This window comes from Marmota flaviventris, chromosome 12 (assembly GCF_047511675.1).
Source record: "Marmota flaviventris isolate mMarFla1 chromosome 12, mMarFla1.hap1, whole genome shotgun sequence".
Classification (NCBI taxonomy): Eukaryota; Metazoa; Chordata; class Mammalia; order Rodentia; family Sciuridae; genus Marmota; species Marmota flaviventris.
The window spans coordinates 70,111,253-70,130,158 of record NC_092509.1 but is presented as its reverse complement, the minus strand read 5'-3'; the positions used below and the strand labels follow the sequence as shown (position 1 = coordinate 70,130,158).

General features: G+C 40.3%; 1 protein-coding gene across 1 annotated transcript in view; it reads left to right on the top strand.

Annotated features, from left to right (window-relative positions):
• Dtl (denticleless E3 ubiquitin protein ligase homolog) overlaps positions 1 to 17,704 on the top strand; it is a 61,587-nt gene extending 43,883 nt beyond the window's left edge. The window contains exon 16 of the mRNA XM_071600097.1: positions 14,225 to 17,704. The gene's annotated coding sequence lies outside the window, so the exon portion shown is untranslated. The remainder of the gene's footprint in view (positions 1 to 14,224) is intronic.
• The last annotated feature ends 1,202 nt before the right edge of the window (positions 17,705 to 18,906 follow it).

The following is an 18,906-nucleotide window of genomic DNA, read 5'->3' as shown; positions in this document are numbered from 1 at the left end:
CTGACCACCATGAGGTGAGCAGTTTCCTATGTCATGCACTATTGCCATGATATATCTTGCCACCATAGGCAATGAATTTGTGCCAATGTTACAGGCCTTTTTTTTTTTTTTTTTTTTTCCTGTTGAAAGCTTTCCTTATTTTTAAAGTTGAGGTCTAAAAGTCATACCAGTTAGCCCATTTCTTTAGCAACATGTTACCAGATGATGTTACTGAAACAAACAAACAAAAAAACTAAACCATCTGGCTATGTTGACATGGAGTTAGCAAATATTGTCAGACCACATCACTCAATAATCATTCAGCACCACTCTTAATTTTACTTCTACTTTTTTCTCATCCCCTGCAATAGGCTCAAACATTTCAAGAATTATTTTAAAAGAAGAATAATAAGAGGATTTATTAAATGTGACTGTAAAATACTTACTAGTGGTTCAGAAACAAAAAATTAAAACCCAGTGGTCATTGGCATTTCTCTAATGGGTCCAAATTTAGACCAACAATTAATTTCAGATTGGAAATGTCACTGCCTCAAAAGCCTTCTTGGATTTAGAAAGCTTTATAGGCAGTAGACTAAGAGTCCAAACATCCATGTCTTCACAAAGGTGTTGACTGGAGCCAGGTATGGTGGCATGTATCTGTAATCCTAGCAACTCAGGAAGCTGAGGCAAGAGGATAGCAAGCTCGAGGCCAGCCTCTACAACTTAGCAAGACTTCGAGCAATTTAGTGAGACCCTGTCCCCCCCCCCCCCAAAAAAAAAAAGGGTTGGGTATGTAACTCAGTGGTAAAGTACCTCTGGGTTCAATCCCCAGTACCCAAAGGAAAAAAAATATATATATATGGTTGACCAGAAGACGAGGAAATAAACATTAATAACTTAAGGAGGTTGTGTTAAACACTTCTCGTCTCCCTAATTATGTAATGAAATAATCAGCCTTAAAGTGCTATACCTGTAATTATCTGACTTTGGAAAATTATCTCCTAAAACAAAGGAATTAAGGTGACAAAGTCATGAATTGTACATGGAGAGCTTGTAGGATAAGAAAAATTAGAATGTGGTTTCTTTGATTAGGAACTATGGTTTCTGTTCTAGCCAACTCTTCTGTACAATGAATTGCACAAAGAGATACTGCTGGTTAGAGTGGCTTGTGATTTGGATTATCCTGTGGTATCATCCTCTTTACTAATAAATATGAGTATGTGTGAAGCCGGGGTTCTGGGTTTTATTCGCACATGGACTAGTTATTTCTCTCTGTATTCTGTGACTACAGGTATCATCTCACATGCCTACCCTAGCTAGCCATACCCACCCCCCAAAGAGGGGTGAACTGAGTGTTTAGTACCAGTCATGGTATATAGAATCATTGCACTAAACCTGAAGGTTTCCTGGATGCTGCCTGTTCTTTCCTCTTCCTGCATAAAGTCAAATTTATGATTTGGGTGGGGTGGGGTGGAGTGCAGTACTGGGGATTTAACCTAGAGCTTTCTTTTGCATGTCAGGCAAACACTCTTCCACTGAACTATATACCCCAGCCTTTTAAAATTTCTTAATTTTGAAACAGAGCCTTATTCAGTTACCCAGGCTAGCCTCAAACTTGGCAATCCTCCTGCCTCAGCCTCTCAAATAGCTGGGATTATAGGCATGTACCATCACACTTGGCTTTATGAAACTCTTATAATCAAAGTTATAGATTGTTGATGTAGTGCACAAAATAGCCCTATAAAAGGTATAATTATCCCCACTTTTTATAGATAAGGAAATTAAAACACAAGTTAAATAACTTATCCAAGGACACAGTCAATAAGTGGCAGTTTATAGATTTGGTCTGATTCAAAAGCCCACAGTCCTAATTCCCATTCTGTACTGCCTCCCAGGAAGAGGTCTGACCCCAGCCCTGCATCAGTCAAACATGTACTTTCCATTTTGTGTTATATTCAAAAGAGATAACTTGGCCTGATGTGGTGGTGCATATCTGTAATCTCAGCTACTTGGGAAGCTGAGGCAAAAGAATCCCAAGTTCAAGGCCAGCCTTAACACCTTAGCCTCAACACTCAAGATCTTTCTCAAAATTAAGGTTTGGGATGTCCCTCAGTGGTATAGCACTCCTGGGTTTGTTTGCTAGGGAGAAAAAGAGAACAGTCAAAATGTTACAAATAGATTTCCTACTTGAGTATTATATGAAAAAAATTACTCCTTGGGAGAGGAAATCATGTTAACTACAGGGAAAAGGGGATATGCAGGATTGGAAGCTGGAATAATCAGTACTGATAACATATTATAGGAGCACAAGCAGATGGTTAACAAGCACAAGTAAAGGAAAAACAGGAGCAAAAGCTCAGAAGTTAAAGTTCTTTAAGGTACAGGCCCTGGGATACATGAGCCAAGATGTTCAGGGCAATATTGTTAATACTAACCCCAAACTGGAAACAATCCAAATGTTGTCCACAGTAGAATGAATAAACTATAAACTACTCATAACAAGCACTGTATAAGAAGGAGAGGAAAAAGAATGAACTAGCTATACGTGATGATATGAACAAATGTCAGAATGTTGAGCAAAAAGAAGCAAGAAACAAAAGAATATGTACCGTTATGATTTCATTCAGATCAAGTGTTAAAGGGAAACAATACTAAGCTAGCATTGAAGGACATGGTAAATGACAAAGATCTGATTATTATTAAATATCATTCGAAACAGTGTTTCCCTCTAGAAGGTTGTGCTTGGGAAGTAATATGGGGGACTTTATAGGGGTTTTTCTGTCTCTTGTCTTGGTTGGTGGTTATATGGGTATTTGCTGTGTAATTATAGCTTACATTTGTATTTTATACATTTTTCTGTATACATTTTATGTTTCACAATGTTTTCAAAGTTTTTTTTTTTTTAGAGGAATGGAAATCAGATAATTCTCTAGAGAAGAAAGGTCAGAGGTAAACATGGAAGGATTCTAGATAAACTTGATAATTAAAGTTAATTCAAAGGGAATAAGCTACTAGGGGGCCTGTGGGATCTTCTTGATACTTTCTAAGGAAAAGAAGAATATTCTATTCCCTCAAAGCAGAAGGATGAACTAAGTTGACTCTATGTATACACTATGTTCACTCAGTTTAAAAAGAACTGTGCCTTCTGCAAATCATACTGTAGTTCAAACATGGGTTTGGGATTTTCATGTAAGCAGGGTAGACCAACAAATGGAGATTTAAAGCTCCATATCATGCACTTTTCTCCTTCATTCTTTTTTGGGGGTTGGGGGTTAACTAGGGGTTGAACCCAGAGACAGATACTTTGCTAAACTACATATATCCCCAGCTCTTTTTTTTTTTAAGACATTGGTAGACTTTTATTTTATTCATTTATTTGTAAGTGGTGCTGAGAATCAAACCCAGTACATCACACTTGCTAGGCAAGTTCTCTACCACTGAGCCACAACCCCAGCCCACCCAGCTCTTTTTATTTATTTATTTTTTCACTTTTGAGCCAGGATCTCACCAAGTTGCTTAGGGTCTCACTAAATTGCTGAGCATGATTACAGGCATGTGCCATGGTGCCCAGCATCCTTTCTCACTCTTGTATCTTCTTTTCTCAAGTTCCACCAACAAATGGAGACAGAAACGAACCATAGAAATAATGGGTCTGGGGGAAGTTGACCAATTTGCTCAGAGTCACAAAAGTAGATAGATGGTTGGCCAAGTGCATTCTGGTATCCCATACTTTTTTGTATCCCAGTCCTGATCTACTAGCCATTCTCCTAATACTTTACTATCCTGCCTTTGTTCAGGTGCTTCCTCTACCTGGAATAGTTTTCCTACCTTATGCCTTTAAAAAAAGTCCTCATTCTTAAGATCCAGTTCAGACCCTCCTCTACTTCCTATAGGAAATGGTCACAAATTTTCCTACTTAAGCTTTCCTTCCACTCAGCCCTATAAATGCCTTGCTTAAACATTATAATGAAAGCTAGAAATGTGGCTCAGAGCTAGAGCATTTGTCTAGCATGTGGGAGGTCCTGGGTTTGATCCCTAACACCATAAAATAATAAAAAGAAGTCACAGAATCATAGCTAATTTTGTTTATATTTTCAATACTCATGTATTGAAATACACCGTATTACTAGTAAGAATCACAAGTCACTTATTAATTTTATTTCTTTGTATTTTCCAGATTTTCTACAAGAAACATATATTTTATAATTTTTTATATCTTTAAAGCACCAGTTAAAAATTCATTATAAAGAAGGAAGGCCAGTAGAGTACAGGAAGGAGAACAGGAAAGAGAGAAAGGAAGGGAAAATGGAAGTACTAGGGATTGAAATGGAGTACATTATATTACACAAATGTATGAATCTATTCAAAATGAAACCCCCTTTTATGTATAACTAAAGTGCACTAATAACAATACTTAAAAGACTTCACAAGAAAGACAGGCGCCGTGGCGCATACCTGTAATCCCAGCGGTTCAGGAGGCTGAGGCAGGAGGATATGAGTTCAAATCCAGCCTTAGCAACAGCAAGGCACTAAGCAACTCAGTGAGACACTGTCTAAACAAAATATAAATAGGGCTGGGGAAGTGGTCAATTGCCCCTGAGTTCAATCCCTGATATCACACCCCAGCACCTCCCCCACCCCCCCAAAAAAAAAAGATTTCACAAATAAATGTATGTTTTAAAATAATATAGAGAACATATTCTCTCAATATATATTAGAGCTGGTTGTGGTGGTTCACACCTGTAATGCTAGCTACTCAGGCGGTAGGAGGATCACAGGTTCAAGGCCAGCCTGAGCAACTTAGAAAGTCCATGCCATAAAATAAAAATTGAAAGGGCTGGGAATGTAGATTAGTAGTAGATAACTCTAGGTTCAATCCCCAGTATCAAAAAAGAAAAAATACACATATATGTGAAGATATTTTGTCTTACAGAGAATATGTTATATTGAGTATTTTAAAATATTACACGATATGTTATAGAAAATAACATAAAATACATTTCCAACTATTTTATAATAGATGTGAAGAAATATAATTACTCTGACAAAGGCTGTTGCCTTAAAAGTGCCAATTCATTTTTCAGAAAGTTGTAGTGTAAATGAGAAAATTTTGTTAGAGATAAGAAAAGTCAAAGGTATTCGCCCAAAAAGTATTTGAAGTCATCTGAAGAAAATAAATAGACACAGATATGTGTTCAAGTAAGAGAAGGAAAAGGAACAAATATTTAGGATGACTAATATGTGCCAGACTGTATACATCTAGGCTCTTTAATAATTAAACAACCCTCGTGGACTGGAGATGTAATTCAGAGGTAGAGTGCTTGCCTACTCTGCACAAAGTCCTGGGCTTGATCCCCAACATCACAGGAAAGACAAAAAACCCACAACCCTTAGGGAATTATTATTATTCTCTTTTTATAAATAAAGATATTAAACCTCTTCAAGTTTAAATCATTTACCAATGGAAGCTAGTAAGTGACAGAGGAGGTATTTAAGTTCTATCCTATAACAGCCAGTTCACATGGAAATGGCTTTAAATAACCCTCATGAGAATTGCAGTGACATCTTCCTTCCCTGGTGAGTAGGGACTGGATGGAACTCTGCTGCCTAGGGAAACAGTTGGAGGGATCTAGAGTTATGATGCAGAAAGTCCTGAGGGAAGCTCATCTGGGAGCTAATAACAGTTGAACCACAAAGAAAGGGACAACGAAGGATGCCCTGAGGTTCCTGAAGCCTGCCAGGACTTCTGAAGCATTACTTCAGAAATAATAGAAGTGAAATACACACACAATTAGGAATGAACAAGGGATAACTGAAAAGATTGCTGAGCCAGATGCAGTGGTGCATTCCTGTAGTCCCAACTACTCAGGAGTCTGAGGCAGGAGAATCACAATTTCACTAAAGTGAGACCCTGTCTCACAATAAAAAAGGGCTGGAGATGTAGCTCAGTGGTATAGCACTTGCTTGACATGTGGGAGGCCTTGGGTTCCATGCTTAGGACCAAGAAAAAAGATTGTTAAGCTGCTCTTAAAAAAATAATAAACTTCACAGGGTTGTGATGATGAGACATAGTACAGTGTCTCAACCCAGATTTCCTCGTCTTGACTTTGCCATTCCCTGATTCTGTGACCTTGTACAAGTTACTTAATCTCTTTGAGTACCAGTGTCATCATGGAAAAATGAGAAAAGTAACGCCATAGCCCCCCCCACACCGGCCCCATCCATAGGGAATATACACCATGACCCAAATGAATGCCTGTATTACCTGAACCTGTGTATGGTTTCCTAGGCACACATGCCTGTGATAAAATCTAATTTATAAATTAGCACAGTAAGAGATTAACAACAATAGCTAATAGTAGCATAATTAATTATTCTGGGGTGCTAACATCCCTACCTTAAGAGCAAACAGTGGGGAAAAGAGCCGGACACACCTGGTATTAATGGAATGAGCAAGGGCTGAGGCACCAGAGAGCTTGTACATTTCTAGCCTTGCTCAGGAATCTGGGAACACAGCCAAAGGAAACAGGGAGCACCCGAGGTAGAAAGTCATCAAGGAGGGACCTAGGGAAGAATGAAAGCATGGGGGGTCCACAAGAAGCCAAGGGGTCCCAACCAGATATGAAGATTCAACTAAAGATTTCAGGAAGGAAAAGCAGGTGGGAAATAAGTACCTGAGGCAGACAGGTAAAAATAGTTAAGTGGGTTATGGTGAGAGTAGGACTGTGATAGCATGGGCCATCTGATGCCTGTGTCCAAAGTATCACAGCCAGGGACAGGTTGAGCAGAATTTTGGGTCATTCGAAGTTTAAAAAAAAAAAAAAGCATTATGAAGCCAGGGTCTGAGAAGGGTTAAAAACAGGTGGTAGGGAATGAAGTGGCCAGGAAAGCTGAGTCAGCTATTAAGCCACTGAGGAAGGCAAGAAGGTGGTGGGCTGAAAACCAGGGGACAGTTGAGTGGACAGGGATGGCAAAATAATGGAATGGTGTGCTGAAGAACAGGGTGGAGAAGCTAGGGTATGAAGAAATGACAGGAGAGTGGAGCACTGCAGTATATTCTCCTGACCTGAAGAACACTGGAAAGCCAGGGGGTGCAGGTTTTCCTTAGGATGAGAAGTTGAAGGAATGTGTGGTGAAAGGATGTAGGAATGAGGAAGGGTGCCATGCAGCTCAGGGGCATAGAGAACCTGCAAAAGCCCAGAGAGCGTTAACTGGGAAGTGCTGTCCTGGTAACAGGATATTGCCCTGCAGGGAGTGGGAGGCCAGGGCTTGTCCCCAACAGCCCTTCCTGGGCCCCCCCACTGCAGTACTGAATATACATTTGCAGGACCCTGCCCCAGGAAGGAGCCAGGGCCTCCTGAGTCAGTTCAGCGCCCTATTTCTGCATTCAGGCTGCTGAGTAATGGTTCCAAAGACAGTGCCAGCAGGGCACAAGGGGAAAGTGAGAAGTAGGGCTTGGCACCTTATTTTGGGAGCTGTCGTCAAAGGCACAGCTCTCTAGTTCTATGTGCCTGATCCTTGGTGACAGCTCTCACTGGCAACCCAGATGACCAGCCCTGTGAGTACTTGCTGAGATGCCCAAAGAGGCAGGACCTGAGAGGGAGGAGACAGGATTCTGAGTCCTTTCTTCCTGAAGGAGACTCACTTAGTCAGTCTAATTGGTCATCCCAACTGGGCTAGTTTCTCAACCTGAAGTTCCCTAGGAGTAAACCCTGCTTTCTTTCTCTGCTCACGTTCTTTTAAAATTACTATAAAGTGACAGAGACATGCAAACATTCTGTTCCAAACCCAAGATGGAGTGTGTCAGACTGTACCATGAGCTGCTTTCCAAAGGCAGAGATGCCATAATAACTCTCCCAGCAATCCCCTGTTATGTCCCCAGTGATACACATGTCTCTGATGGCTATGGCTAGGGCTCAGTCTACTACGGAGTAGACACTAGTCATCGCATAAACACAAAGGTCAAACCTGTGACCCATGAGCATTGTTCTGGAAATTAGCTAACTGACCCTGAAAACCTTAAGGAAAAGTCTTTGGATTAATTTCTGCTGAACAGGTAGATCTGAAGACTGCCCTGAAGATACTCATGGCTCATGAATAGTAGGTCTGCTTGCCTTAACCCTCTAATCTTCCTTAAACCCATTCAGGTCCCCCAAGTCTGGCCTCCGAGTCTCCAATAATATCTTAATTTCCTATATACCATTCTTGAAAAGTAAGTCCTACAAATTCCTTGGGATTTCTTCCTAGGAATTCAATTTCTCTCATATTAAATACCATTATGAGATAAGGGAATTTGGAATCCAGAAGGATTAAGTGGTTTTCACTGAATTGTATGAACTTTACATTACAGCAGTGATTAGAACCTGGCAGAGTTTTTGCCTCTATAGCTGGTAACCCTCTACTTGTTTGCCTCTGGTTTGTACCAGCTGAAAATTCAAATCGTTTATGGCTATAAGCATGGGCCCCTTCTCTGTGACAGTCTGGGACATTACTCTCAGGAAATGAACATCATTACTTCAGGGGAACTTTCTAACTCACCATGGTAATCCCAACTGGGTTGAATTCTATTCAGCCAAAGATTCAAAGATTACTGTCCTGCTGTCAGAGTTTCTGATGTTTTTCTTTGTAGTTGATCCATCCGGAAGGTTTCAGACTCACCCTTCTTAACTAGTTTATTTACAGAAATGCTTAGACCTTTGTTCTGAATTTCATTCGTTTTCCCTGTTATTGCAACTGGGACTTATTCATCAGATTAAGTGCAATAGTGTTGGAAGCCTAAGTTTCTCCATTTGTCCTCTGAAATGCTCAGGGGGTTCTTATCTATTTAGGGATTGTTTGCATTTTTGAAAATCTTTGAGATCTAGGGACACACCAGAAAAAAGTCACTCTTTAAGTTTCTTCATTTAAACACAAGATTGTTGCTTATAATTGTGTGGAAAGGGGGCTGGGGATATAGCTTAATGGCAAGCACTTGCCCAATATGTGTCAGACCGTGGATTCAAACCCTAGTATTGTGAATACAGAAATACAAACTAAAGAATATGGAGAGGGGCTACAATCTTGTGGATACTATGAAGCCGATTGGGGGGTGATTCCTGCGATTGGGGTGCCTGGCTCAACTACCACGGGCCAATGTAGCTCCAGCACAGTGCTGCTAGGACAAGGTCCATGAGCTTGGTCCCTAGGAGGTTGAACTCACTGTGCACATCCTCTCATCTCAGAACCACAGAATAATCTCAAAAGTTCAGATCTGAAAAGAGGTTTACCATGTGCCCAATTCAACCTCCTTTTCAGATTAAACAGAGCGAGAAAGAGTATTGGTCATTTATTTGAGGTCATATGGGGCCAGGCATAGAGCCCAGATCACACCACATAATACAAAGGTGAATGGCCTTTTTGTGGGGAGCGAGGGGGAGAGATAACCAAGAATTGAACTCAGGAACCCTCAACCACTGAGACACATCCCCAGCCCTATTTTATATTTAGAGACAGGGTCTCACTGAGTTGCTTAGCACCTCGCTTTTATTGAGGCTGGCTTTGAACTCATGATCCTCCCATCTCAGCCTCCCAGCAAAGGAGAATAGTCTTTCTTTCTTTTTTTTTTTTTTTTTTTTTTTTTTGGTGGTGCTGGGGATTGAACCCAGGGCCTTATGCAAGTACTCTACCAACTGAGGTATATTCCAAGCCCGGTGAATGGCCTTTAATAGTGAATCAGGAATATCAACTATATACATGGAGGAAGGCATGTGATTATAATATCCCCATTTTTAAAGAAATGAATCTGAATTATGTGAGTGTATATCACACATTTATTCATTTATCAAAAACGTTTGATGTCCACTGAGTGCCAGACACTGTGCCAAGTGCTGTTTGCCATAAGGCCTGAGCTTCTCTTAACCATTATTAACAAGCACAGGCACAAAATTGGTGCCAGCATCCTCGTTTATGGCACTGTATATGTATCTCCTTACAGAGATCAATTCAGTTGCTGTCCACACTCAGGACTCAGTCATGGCTTCAAGGTCTCTTCATGTCATAAACTGAGTTAAAGGAAGACAATTTTAAGGTCTATATCATCTATGATCAGTTCAATTCCAAACTCATCTTGGGTGAACTTGTGACTCTGAACTTTTAACAACTCTAGAAGTTTGGGTAATTACTAAAACTAAACAACTAGATTCAACAAAGGAAGCAAGATTCCACACTAACTGCAGATAGAATTAACTCTTATGTACCCTGGGCAAGCTCCAGGTGCTGTTCTGGTCCTATTCTCTGGCTCCTTCTCATCTTTAATCCTCAACATGTTTTGATTGGTGTATAGATCTTCTTTCATCCTGACCAAACTCCACCATCTACACCTGGATCTTTTATGGAAACAGCAGGGATCATCTTTAAAACAGGAAGACAATGTTCCTTTCCTTATACCTCTGTGACTGTGGGTTCCACCTAGACATGGCCTTAGACTTCCAACTGGATGGTCTTGCACTGAACCAGGGTCAAGTCAAATCAAGCCAACTTTACTGGAGCCTTCCATTTTCACATTCCCACAGCTGGACTTCTTTAGGGGTTGGAGTGGGAAAGGGATCATTATAGAACACCAACCATGTGTTAGGTATTTGCTAAATGCTTTGGATGGAGAATATCTTTTTACAACAGTGCTGCAAGGGAGTTTTTTATTATCCCCATTTTAAAGGTCAGTGGTGAACCCAAAAGTGAACCCAGAGTGTCTGACTCCTCACCATGCCCCTTCTGAGAGCTGACAAAGTAAGAGGCCATGGGTGAGGAAAGTTCTAGACATGGCCCATGCATGTTTTCCTCCAGCCAGCAACATGTCAAAGAGAGCCATCCTGAGTTATGGTGTCTGTATTATTCGTGTAGTCATGTATGAATTGTATGCTAGTTATCTTTTCCTATGCACATGACTTATTTTTTTTAAATACATTGTAAGCTCCTTGAGAACAAGGACAATGTCCTACTCGAGCACTGTGAACAATTGACAGCTCAGTAAATTTATACAATGGGGCTCAAAATTGCTGGAGAACAGAGACATTCAGCACATAGAACCAGAATTGGATCTTAAAGCACTTCTAGCCTTCAGAGTCTCATTTTGCAGTTGAGGAGTCAAGCCCACAAAGTAGAGTCAAGAGTCATCAGGACTCAACTTTTTCTTTAAAGCAAAGCCCTCTCAAATTATGCTCTTCCTCCATAACCCTGGGACCAGTGCTGGGACTGTACTTATCATCCATATGTTAAGACCTTTAGGATCTAATGACCATGAAGCAATTAAAATCTGATATAATTTCAGGCTAATCATAGATAAATAGGGTCAAAAGAGCCTTAGAAATCATCCTGTTCAGTTTTTAAGTTGTAGGTGAAGTAACAGGCCCTGAGATGGCAAGTGGCCAATCCTTTTCAGTTAGACAGTGGCTTTTCATTTAAATGGTTCTCCCTGGCCAGAAATAGTAGGGGCACACAGAATGCACAGGTTGGCCTCTCCTCGTTGGGCTGTATGTATCAGGATGGGAGTTAGGTGACTGGCTTGCTTTGGGAACAGTTCCCATTATTTAGCAGAATCACCAGCAGCTCACCCCTGTTCTTGGCCTCTATCCTCTGTCCACCCAAGCAGCAGAAGCTATAACTAAGGCCAGTGCCTGAGCTAGAATCTGATTCTACCACTTATTCCATCCTCCTCCTCCAGCCCTTCCCTTTCCAGTGCCAACTCTGGCCCAGCAACCAGGTTAGGATGTTACATACTGAAAAATTATAACTTGGCTGCCCTATTTTTCCTTCTTGGGTAAAGAGCCCAGAGCTGAGAAAAATGAGTGTCTCCATTCTGTTTTGCTTCCCACAGAAGCCAAGGGCCAGAGGAAAGAGAAGCCCTGTGGCCTCTTATGAGCAGTGTTGGCATTGGAGTATCAAGTGAGCTGGAAGCACTAAAGAAGGCTGTTTTGTCCTTACTAGACCTTAACAGTTACCTGCCTTGGGGGACCAACCCCTGTCCTTCTCATGTACTCCCAAGCACAGTATGGATCAAGATGGAGCACATATAAAAAGACCTTTCTAAAGACTGGAAAAGATTGTTCCTGACAAGCCTGCAGAAATAGCAAATAGTACAAGAGACTGAGCTCTGTCTACATGGGGAATTTGCCAGGCTACCAAAGAGCCAGCTGTCTCAGGGACAGGGGGTTTGGAAGGTGAAGCTTCAGGGAAACTTATTTAGTGGGAACAAAAGAGCCACCCTCTCTTCCTGTTGCCTTCTGGCTAGACTTACAGAAAAGCTGAGCAGCTGGCCCAGGCCCAACTCCCCAGGCCTCCAAGTAGTAAGGAGAAATTTTCATCTCTCCTGTCTGGCTAACCCCCACCCCCAGGATCAAACTGTCTGCTTCCTTCTTGTCTGCACTCAGATAATCACCCTACCAGTCAGATGTATTCTGCCATAATTCAGGGTCACCAACTCCACATGGGACCAAAAGGTACTTGAAAATTGTACTACATTTCTCTTGTGGCTTACACTCCTACTATCAACAACAACCATCTCAACCCTTCTCCATGCTCCTGAGGCCTCTGGTCCTCCTGCCTCCCGACTTACTCTCCACAAAGGTCTTTGAGTTCTTCCTTTGTGTTTCCAAGTGCTTAAACCTCCCTACATTCTCATTCTTCCTTCTTGCTGTTACAATTCAAGCATTTCGTTTCCTACTATATAACCAAGACCAATGCTATGACTTGTGTTCTAGATCCTTTTCTTTACCACCTTTTTACAAACTAAGTTTCATAAACTCTAAATTATCTCTCTCTAAATTTGTTCCTTCTCTAGTGATACATCTTATGTTTAAAGAAGCCCACCCCTATTCTAATTTTTTAAAAAAGTGTCCTGAACATACATCCTTCTCTATCACCTATTTCTTCCTCTACATACTCTAATTCTCAAAAACATTTTTTTCTCCCTAGTTTTACTCTCTGACCTCCCACTGACTCCTCAACCCACTACATCGAACCTCAGTTCTCACTGCTCTACTGAAACAGCTCTTGCAATGGTCATCAGTGACATTAGTGTTGCTTCATGCAGGAGTCACCTTTTGGTCCTGTGTTATTCAACTTTCCATCACTCTGGCCAAAATATCTGACAAGAACAACTTAGAGGAGGAAAAATGTATTTGGGGCTCACAGTTTCAGAGGTTCAGTCCATGGTTGGCTGACTTCATTGCTCTGGGCCCAAAATGAGGCAGAAGATCATGTCAGAAGGGTGTGGTAAGGGGAAGCTGTAAATTTATGGCAGCCGAGAGAGAGAAAGGGAGGGAGAGAGGGCAAATAATCCCCAAGGGCATGCCCTCAATGATCTACTTCCTCTAGCCACCCCTACCTGCCTACATTTACCACCCAGTAATCCATTCAAACTTTTGATCTACCAAATGGATGGTAGATTAATATTTAAAAACCTATTCAGTTACAGTTCTCTCATAATGTAATCATTTAACCTCTGAACATTCCTGCATTTTCTATCACATGAGCTTATTGGTGGATATTCAAAACATAACAAGTCTTCATCTTAGCTCTTCAGCATTGAGACTGTCAAATGATTGAATGATCATTCTTTTTCTTTAAAAAGGAAAAAATAAATCTTCCCTGTCTCATGATATAGTACCATTTTTGTTCAATTCTATATCTTTGCCCACTCTTGCTCAGCCTCCTTTGCAGGCTCATCTTTCTCCACCTAGTCATTAATCACTGGAGATCACGGCCTGGAGTTCTCAAATTCACTTGTGCTAAAGTACTCTTTCATAGCACACTGAATGGCTGGTTAAAATGTTAAGTAAAAAAAGAAAAAAAGAGTAAATCAACTATATATCATAAACATCTCCCTGTACTTGCAAAATTATTTCAATGGGTGCATGTTATAGATGTACTATATCTTATATACTCAGTCCTTTATTGTTAGTCGTGTAGGTAGTTTCTAATTTCTAATATTTTTAATTTTATAAATAGCACTATGAAGAATAACCTTATATAGGCCTTTTGGTGTGTGATTGGATGAATTATGCCAACATTTATTACTAGTATTAGGTCAATAATTAATTACTATAAGAAAACTCGGGATGTTTGGAATGTATATTTAATTTTTTGAGGTCAATAACATGGATACATCTATCCATGTAGCAACATTATCCAGGACAGAATCTGAGGCCAAAAAGAAAAAAGTTCACTCATTTGGTCTAGGGTGGTAAATCTGATATTTCCTCTTTTTCAGAGCCCTCAACATGAAAGGTATCATCAAAGACTAGTAAAGGGTTCTGGCCAAGGTATTGCTCACTCTGGAAGTCAGAGACCATTGCCTTATTCCTACCCTATATTTTGGCAGAAGAATCAGTCCTGACAGAGCCAGATGAAACTTAAATGACTTCAGAAGATCCTGAGGATTTGGATTGTCTAAAGAAGTTTTCAAGTTCTGGGACTGATCTGTCAGGCCTGACGTAGGTGGCCACAGGAAAAAAAACAGGTCAGCAGAAGTCAGTGCCAGAAAAATGGCCAGTGATGGCTCATTGAGCAGGTAGTATGGGGTAGAATCTTGGGAATAAGAGATTAAGTGAGGGAGTTGACACAAACAACTCAAGGGTTCTTCTTCATCTCCCCAAATACTTAATATTGCAATACCCCAGATATTGGTCCTTGGTCTTCTCTTTTCTACCTACCCTTATGTCTTTGATGATCTTATCCAGACTCTCAACTTTGGGTACCATACTCAGACTTGAAATTCCTGATTTTATTTGTCTAGCCTGACTTTTAACTGAACTCCTAATTTGTTTATTCAACAGAAAAGTTGACATTCCCTCTTGATTGTTTCACAGACATCTCAAATTTAACATGTTTAAAACTAAACTCCTAATTTTAACCCTCCCCCCAGTTAAAAATCTGATCCAACCTCCGCTTACGGCAATGCCACCCTCCCGTTTCAGCCAAAGACTTGGTCATCCCTAACACATCTTTCTGTCTCACAATGTGCAACCAACTCATAATCAAAACATTTTGGCTTTATCTCCAAATTGTATTCAGGCTTTGCTTCTACCAAAGAGGAGTAACTAACTGATGCAGGACTTATCATGTCATTATAAACAACTGAAAAAATGGATCAGAGATACAAAACAATGATTTCCAGACTGGCCAGGGATAGTACAGACCTGTGATCCCTGAGGGAGGGAAACAAATGAGGCAAGCTCACAGTTGTGGAGTCATTTTTCATATTGTTGAACCAAAGGGGGAACCCAAACAGAACCCAGGGGTTTGAGTGGTTGAGGAGATAGATAGAGACTGGATTTGGGGGGAATTTGGCTGAATAAAATGCCAAAGAGGAAGGAACTGCATGGAGAGAAAGCTCCATGCAAACTGTTGAGTCTTTGGCTGATCACCAGTCTGTGCATGCACAGGGTACTGCACAAGGCTAATCAAAGAACAGCTACCCAGGAAACAATTACTGAGAAGCTATAAACCAAAAAATTCTTAAAGCTCATATTAGGGCTGAGAATTATTCAAGTTCTGAGTAGCAGAGTAGAGACCCTGACAGATGATATTTTCCAAAGATGGCCCAGTAGCTCCAATCTTACATATACTTCTACATTGTGACCTTGCCATTCACACACAAAAACATGGAAGTTTAGTCTGGTAAGGGTTATGACTACTTCTCCCATCTGGATAGTAGTGAAGGTGTGTTGATTTTAAGAGTAGGTTGGAAAAGACAGTGTAGCTTCCAGACACCCATATCATCTGCCACCTGTCCCTCAGATCACACCTTTGGCCACATGAGTGGTCTCTTATGAACGTCTGAAAAAGAAGGAGAAAGCCAGGCTGGACTTGTACTGCATTACAGACCATTTCATTTCAATCCTGAAAGATATCTTCCTATCAAAGCTTTTGTGCATCTGTCATGTATTGATGAGGAAAGAGATATCACATGAGGTAAAAAAAATACACAGAGATTCATAGGCCATTGTGAATGGCTATACTGGTCAGGGGCCTGGAAGGGGAAAGAGTAGAAAATCAAACCTGCCAGAAACAGAAACTGTTACTCAGTCCCCAAAACAGTACCATCCTTTAAGGAGACAATCAGCCACTTTGTGGCAAGCTGATGGCATTTGGGAACCCTGGAAGGGTTAATGGTTTTCCTTGTCTGAGATTAAAACATATTCCATGAACTTAAAATGGATCATGGACTTGCAGGTAAAATGTAAAGTCATAAAACTTAAAAAAAAAAATTCTGGGCTATAGGGTTAGGTAAAGAGTTCTTAGACTTAAACTAAAGCATAATTCATAAATGGAAAATGTGATACATTAGACTTCATCAAAATAAAAAAAAATATTGAGTCAGTGAAAAACCCTAGGAAAGGATGAAAAGACAAGCCACAACTGGGAGAAGATATTTGCAAAGCACATATCCAACAAAGGAACTGATATCTAAAATACATACAGAACTCTTAAAACTCAATGTTTAAAAAAAAATCAATTTTTAAAAAAGGCAAAAGCTATGAAGTCATTTCACTGAAGAGGATATACAGATGGCACATAAGCACATGAAGAGATATTCAATATCATCAGCCAATAGAGAAATACAAAGGAAAGCTATGAGATATTACACACTAAAATAAAAAAGTAATGACAGCATCAAATGCTGGTGAAGATTGGGAGAATGAATCAGTCAGACATTGTTGGTAAGAGTGGTGGTACACCCACTCTGGAAAACAGTTTGAAAAATTTTTAATAAAAACCACACATTCAATTACTATGTGATCCAGCAAGTGCACTCCTGGGCATTTATTCCAGAGAAATGAAGGCTTATGTTCATACAAAAACCTGTACACAGATGTTCATAGAAGTTTTATTTATAACAACTCAGAACTTGGAAATGGGCTGGTAGAGGGCTTGCCTAGTACATGTAAGGCACTGGGTTCAATCCTCAGCACCACATAAAAATAAATAAATAAAGATATTGTGTCCATCTACAATTAAAAATATATTTTAAAAAAACTTAGAAACAGCCTAGATGTTCTTTAGTGGATGAATGGTTAAACTAGTGGAATATCATAGAATATCCAGCAATATAAAGGAATGACCTACTGATGAACACAACAACTTGGATGAATTTTCAGGAAATTGTGCTGAGTGGAAAAAAGCCAGTTCCAAAAATGTTGTATACTACATGATTCCATTTATAATTTTTTTTTCTTTTACAGTATTAGAGATTATACCCAGGGCCTCACACATGTTAGGCAAGTGCCCTACCACTGAGCTGTGACCCCAGGACCTATAATACATTTTTTAAATGACAAAATTTTAGAAATGGAGAACATATTAGTGGTTCTAGGGGTAGGCCAGTGTGGTTATTAAAGACCAACACAGGGATCCTTGTGGGAATGAAACTGTTCTGTTCTTTGACTGTGATGGATACAAACTCACACCTGTGAAAAATTGGATAGAACAAACACACATACACAAAGGATAAGTAAAATTGTGGCTATCTGCATAAATTTGGACAATTGTATCAATGTTCATATCCTAATTGTAAAATTGTTCTACAGTTTTGTGATATGTTACTGTTGAAAGAAACTGGGTAAAGGTGGCAGGTGTTGGGGGGGAATTACTCCATATTACAGTCATGCATTGCATAATGATGTTTCAGTCAACAACAGACTGTGTATATGATTGTGATCCCAAAAGATTATAAAGGACTTGAAAAATTTCTGTTGCCTAGTATTTTTACTGTAGCTTTTCTATGTTTAGATACACAAGTACTTACCAGTATGTTACAATTGTCTGTATTGTTCAGTAGTTTCACCAGTTTGCAGCCTCGGAATGATAGTCTATACCAATTAGCTTAGATGTGTAGTAGGCTATGCCTTTTAGGTTTGTGTAAGTATACTCTGTGATGTTCACAAAAAAACAAAATGGCCTGAGGATCATTTCTCTAAACTCAAGTCCATCATAAAGTGTCGCATACCCATGTTTCCTACAACTGCATGTGTGTGTACAATTATCTCAAAAATAAAAGTTTAAATTAAAAACAACATATTCGTGGTTGATGGTCCATATTTAGTATTCCCTTTCTTAGCAGCAGAGCCTCAGCCAACATCGGTAACCAAGGGCTCACAGAGCATTTGCTCCACTGATATGAGATTAGTATAATCCTGCCTTGAACCAAAGGTCTCAATTTTCAGCAAAGGAGGTATGGAAGTGGGCACATGAACAAGGCATCCACTAGTCCATCACAGACCCAAAAGCTGCTGGCCTACTAATGGTGGAATGGCTGCTTTAGCGGTACCTCAGTTTAAGACACTTCTGTCTACGAAGCATCACGCAGTTAACTTATTAATAACCTAACTTAGAGACCTTCCTAAACCTAAACCTATTTCAGTAAGTGCCAGTTCAGTTTTTCTAGTTGTCTAGCTCAAAACCTTGGATTCTTCCTTGAATCCTCTCTTTCTCTGGTTCTCCACATCTAAAATGCCAGCAAATCTTGTTGGCTCTTCTTTCACACCCACAGCTTAACTACTTCTCAGCTCCACCACCACTAACCCTCTGGCCCAAGTCTCTAAAACTCTCCCATGAATACTGTAACCTCCCTGCTTCTGCACTCGCCCCCTCCCATCTACGCCAAGCAAGCAGCCAAAGTGATCTGTTAAGAGCCAAGTTTGATCATGTCACTCCTCTAACAAATTCCTCTCTTGACTTTTTATCACAGTCCAGCTATAAGCTGTAGTATAAGAGCCTCCAAAGCGGTCCATGACCTGCTGCCACTCTGCCTCCCCTCATTGCTGTATCTTCTGGCCTCTGCTGTTCCTGAGACACATCAGGGATGTTCCTGCCATGGGGTCTTTGCACTCACTACTCCTTCTGCCTGGGAAGCTTTTCTCCAAAATAGCCCCATGGCTCCTTCCCTCACCT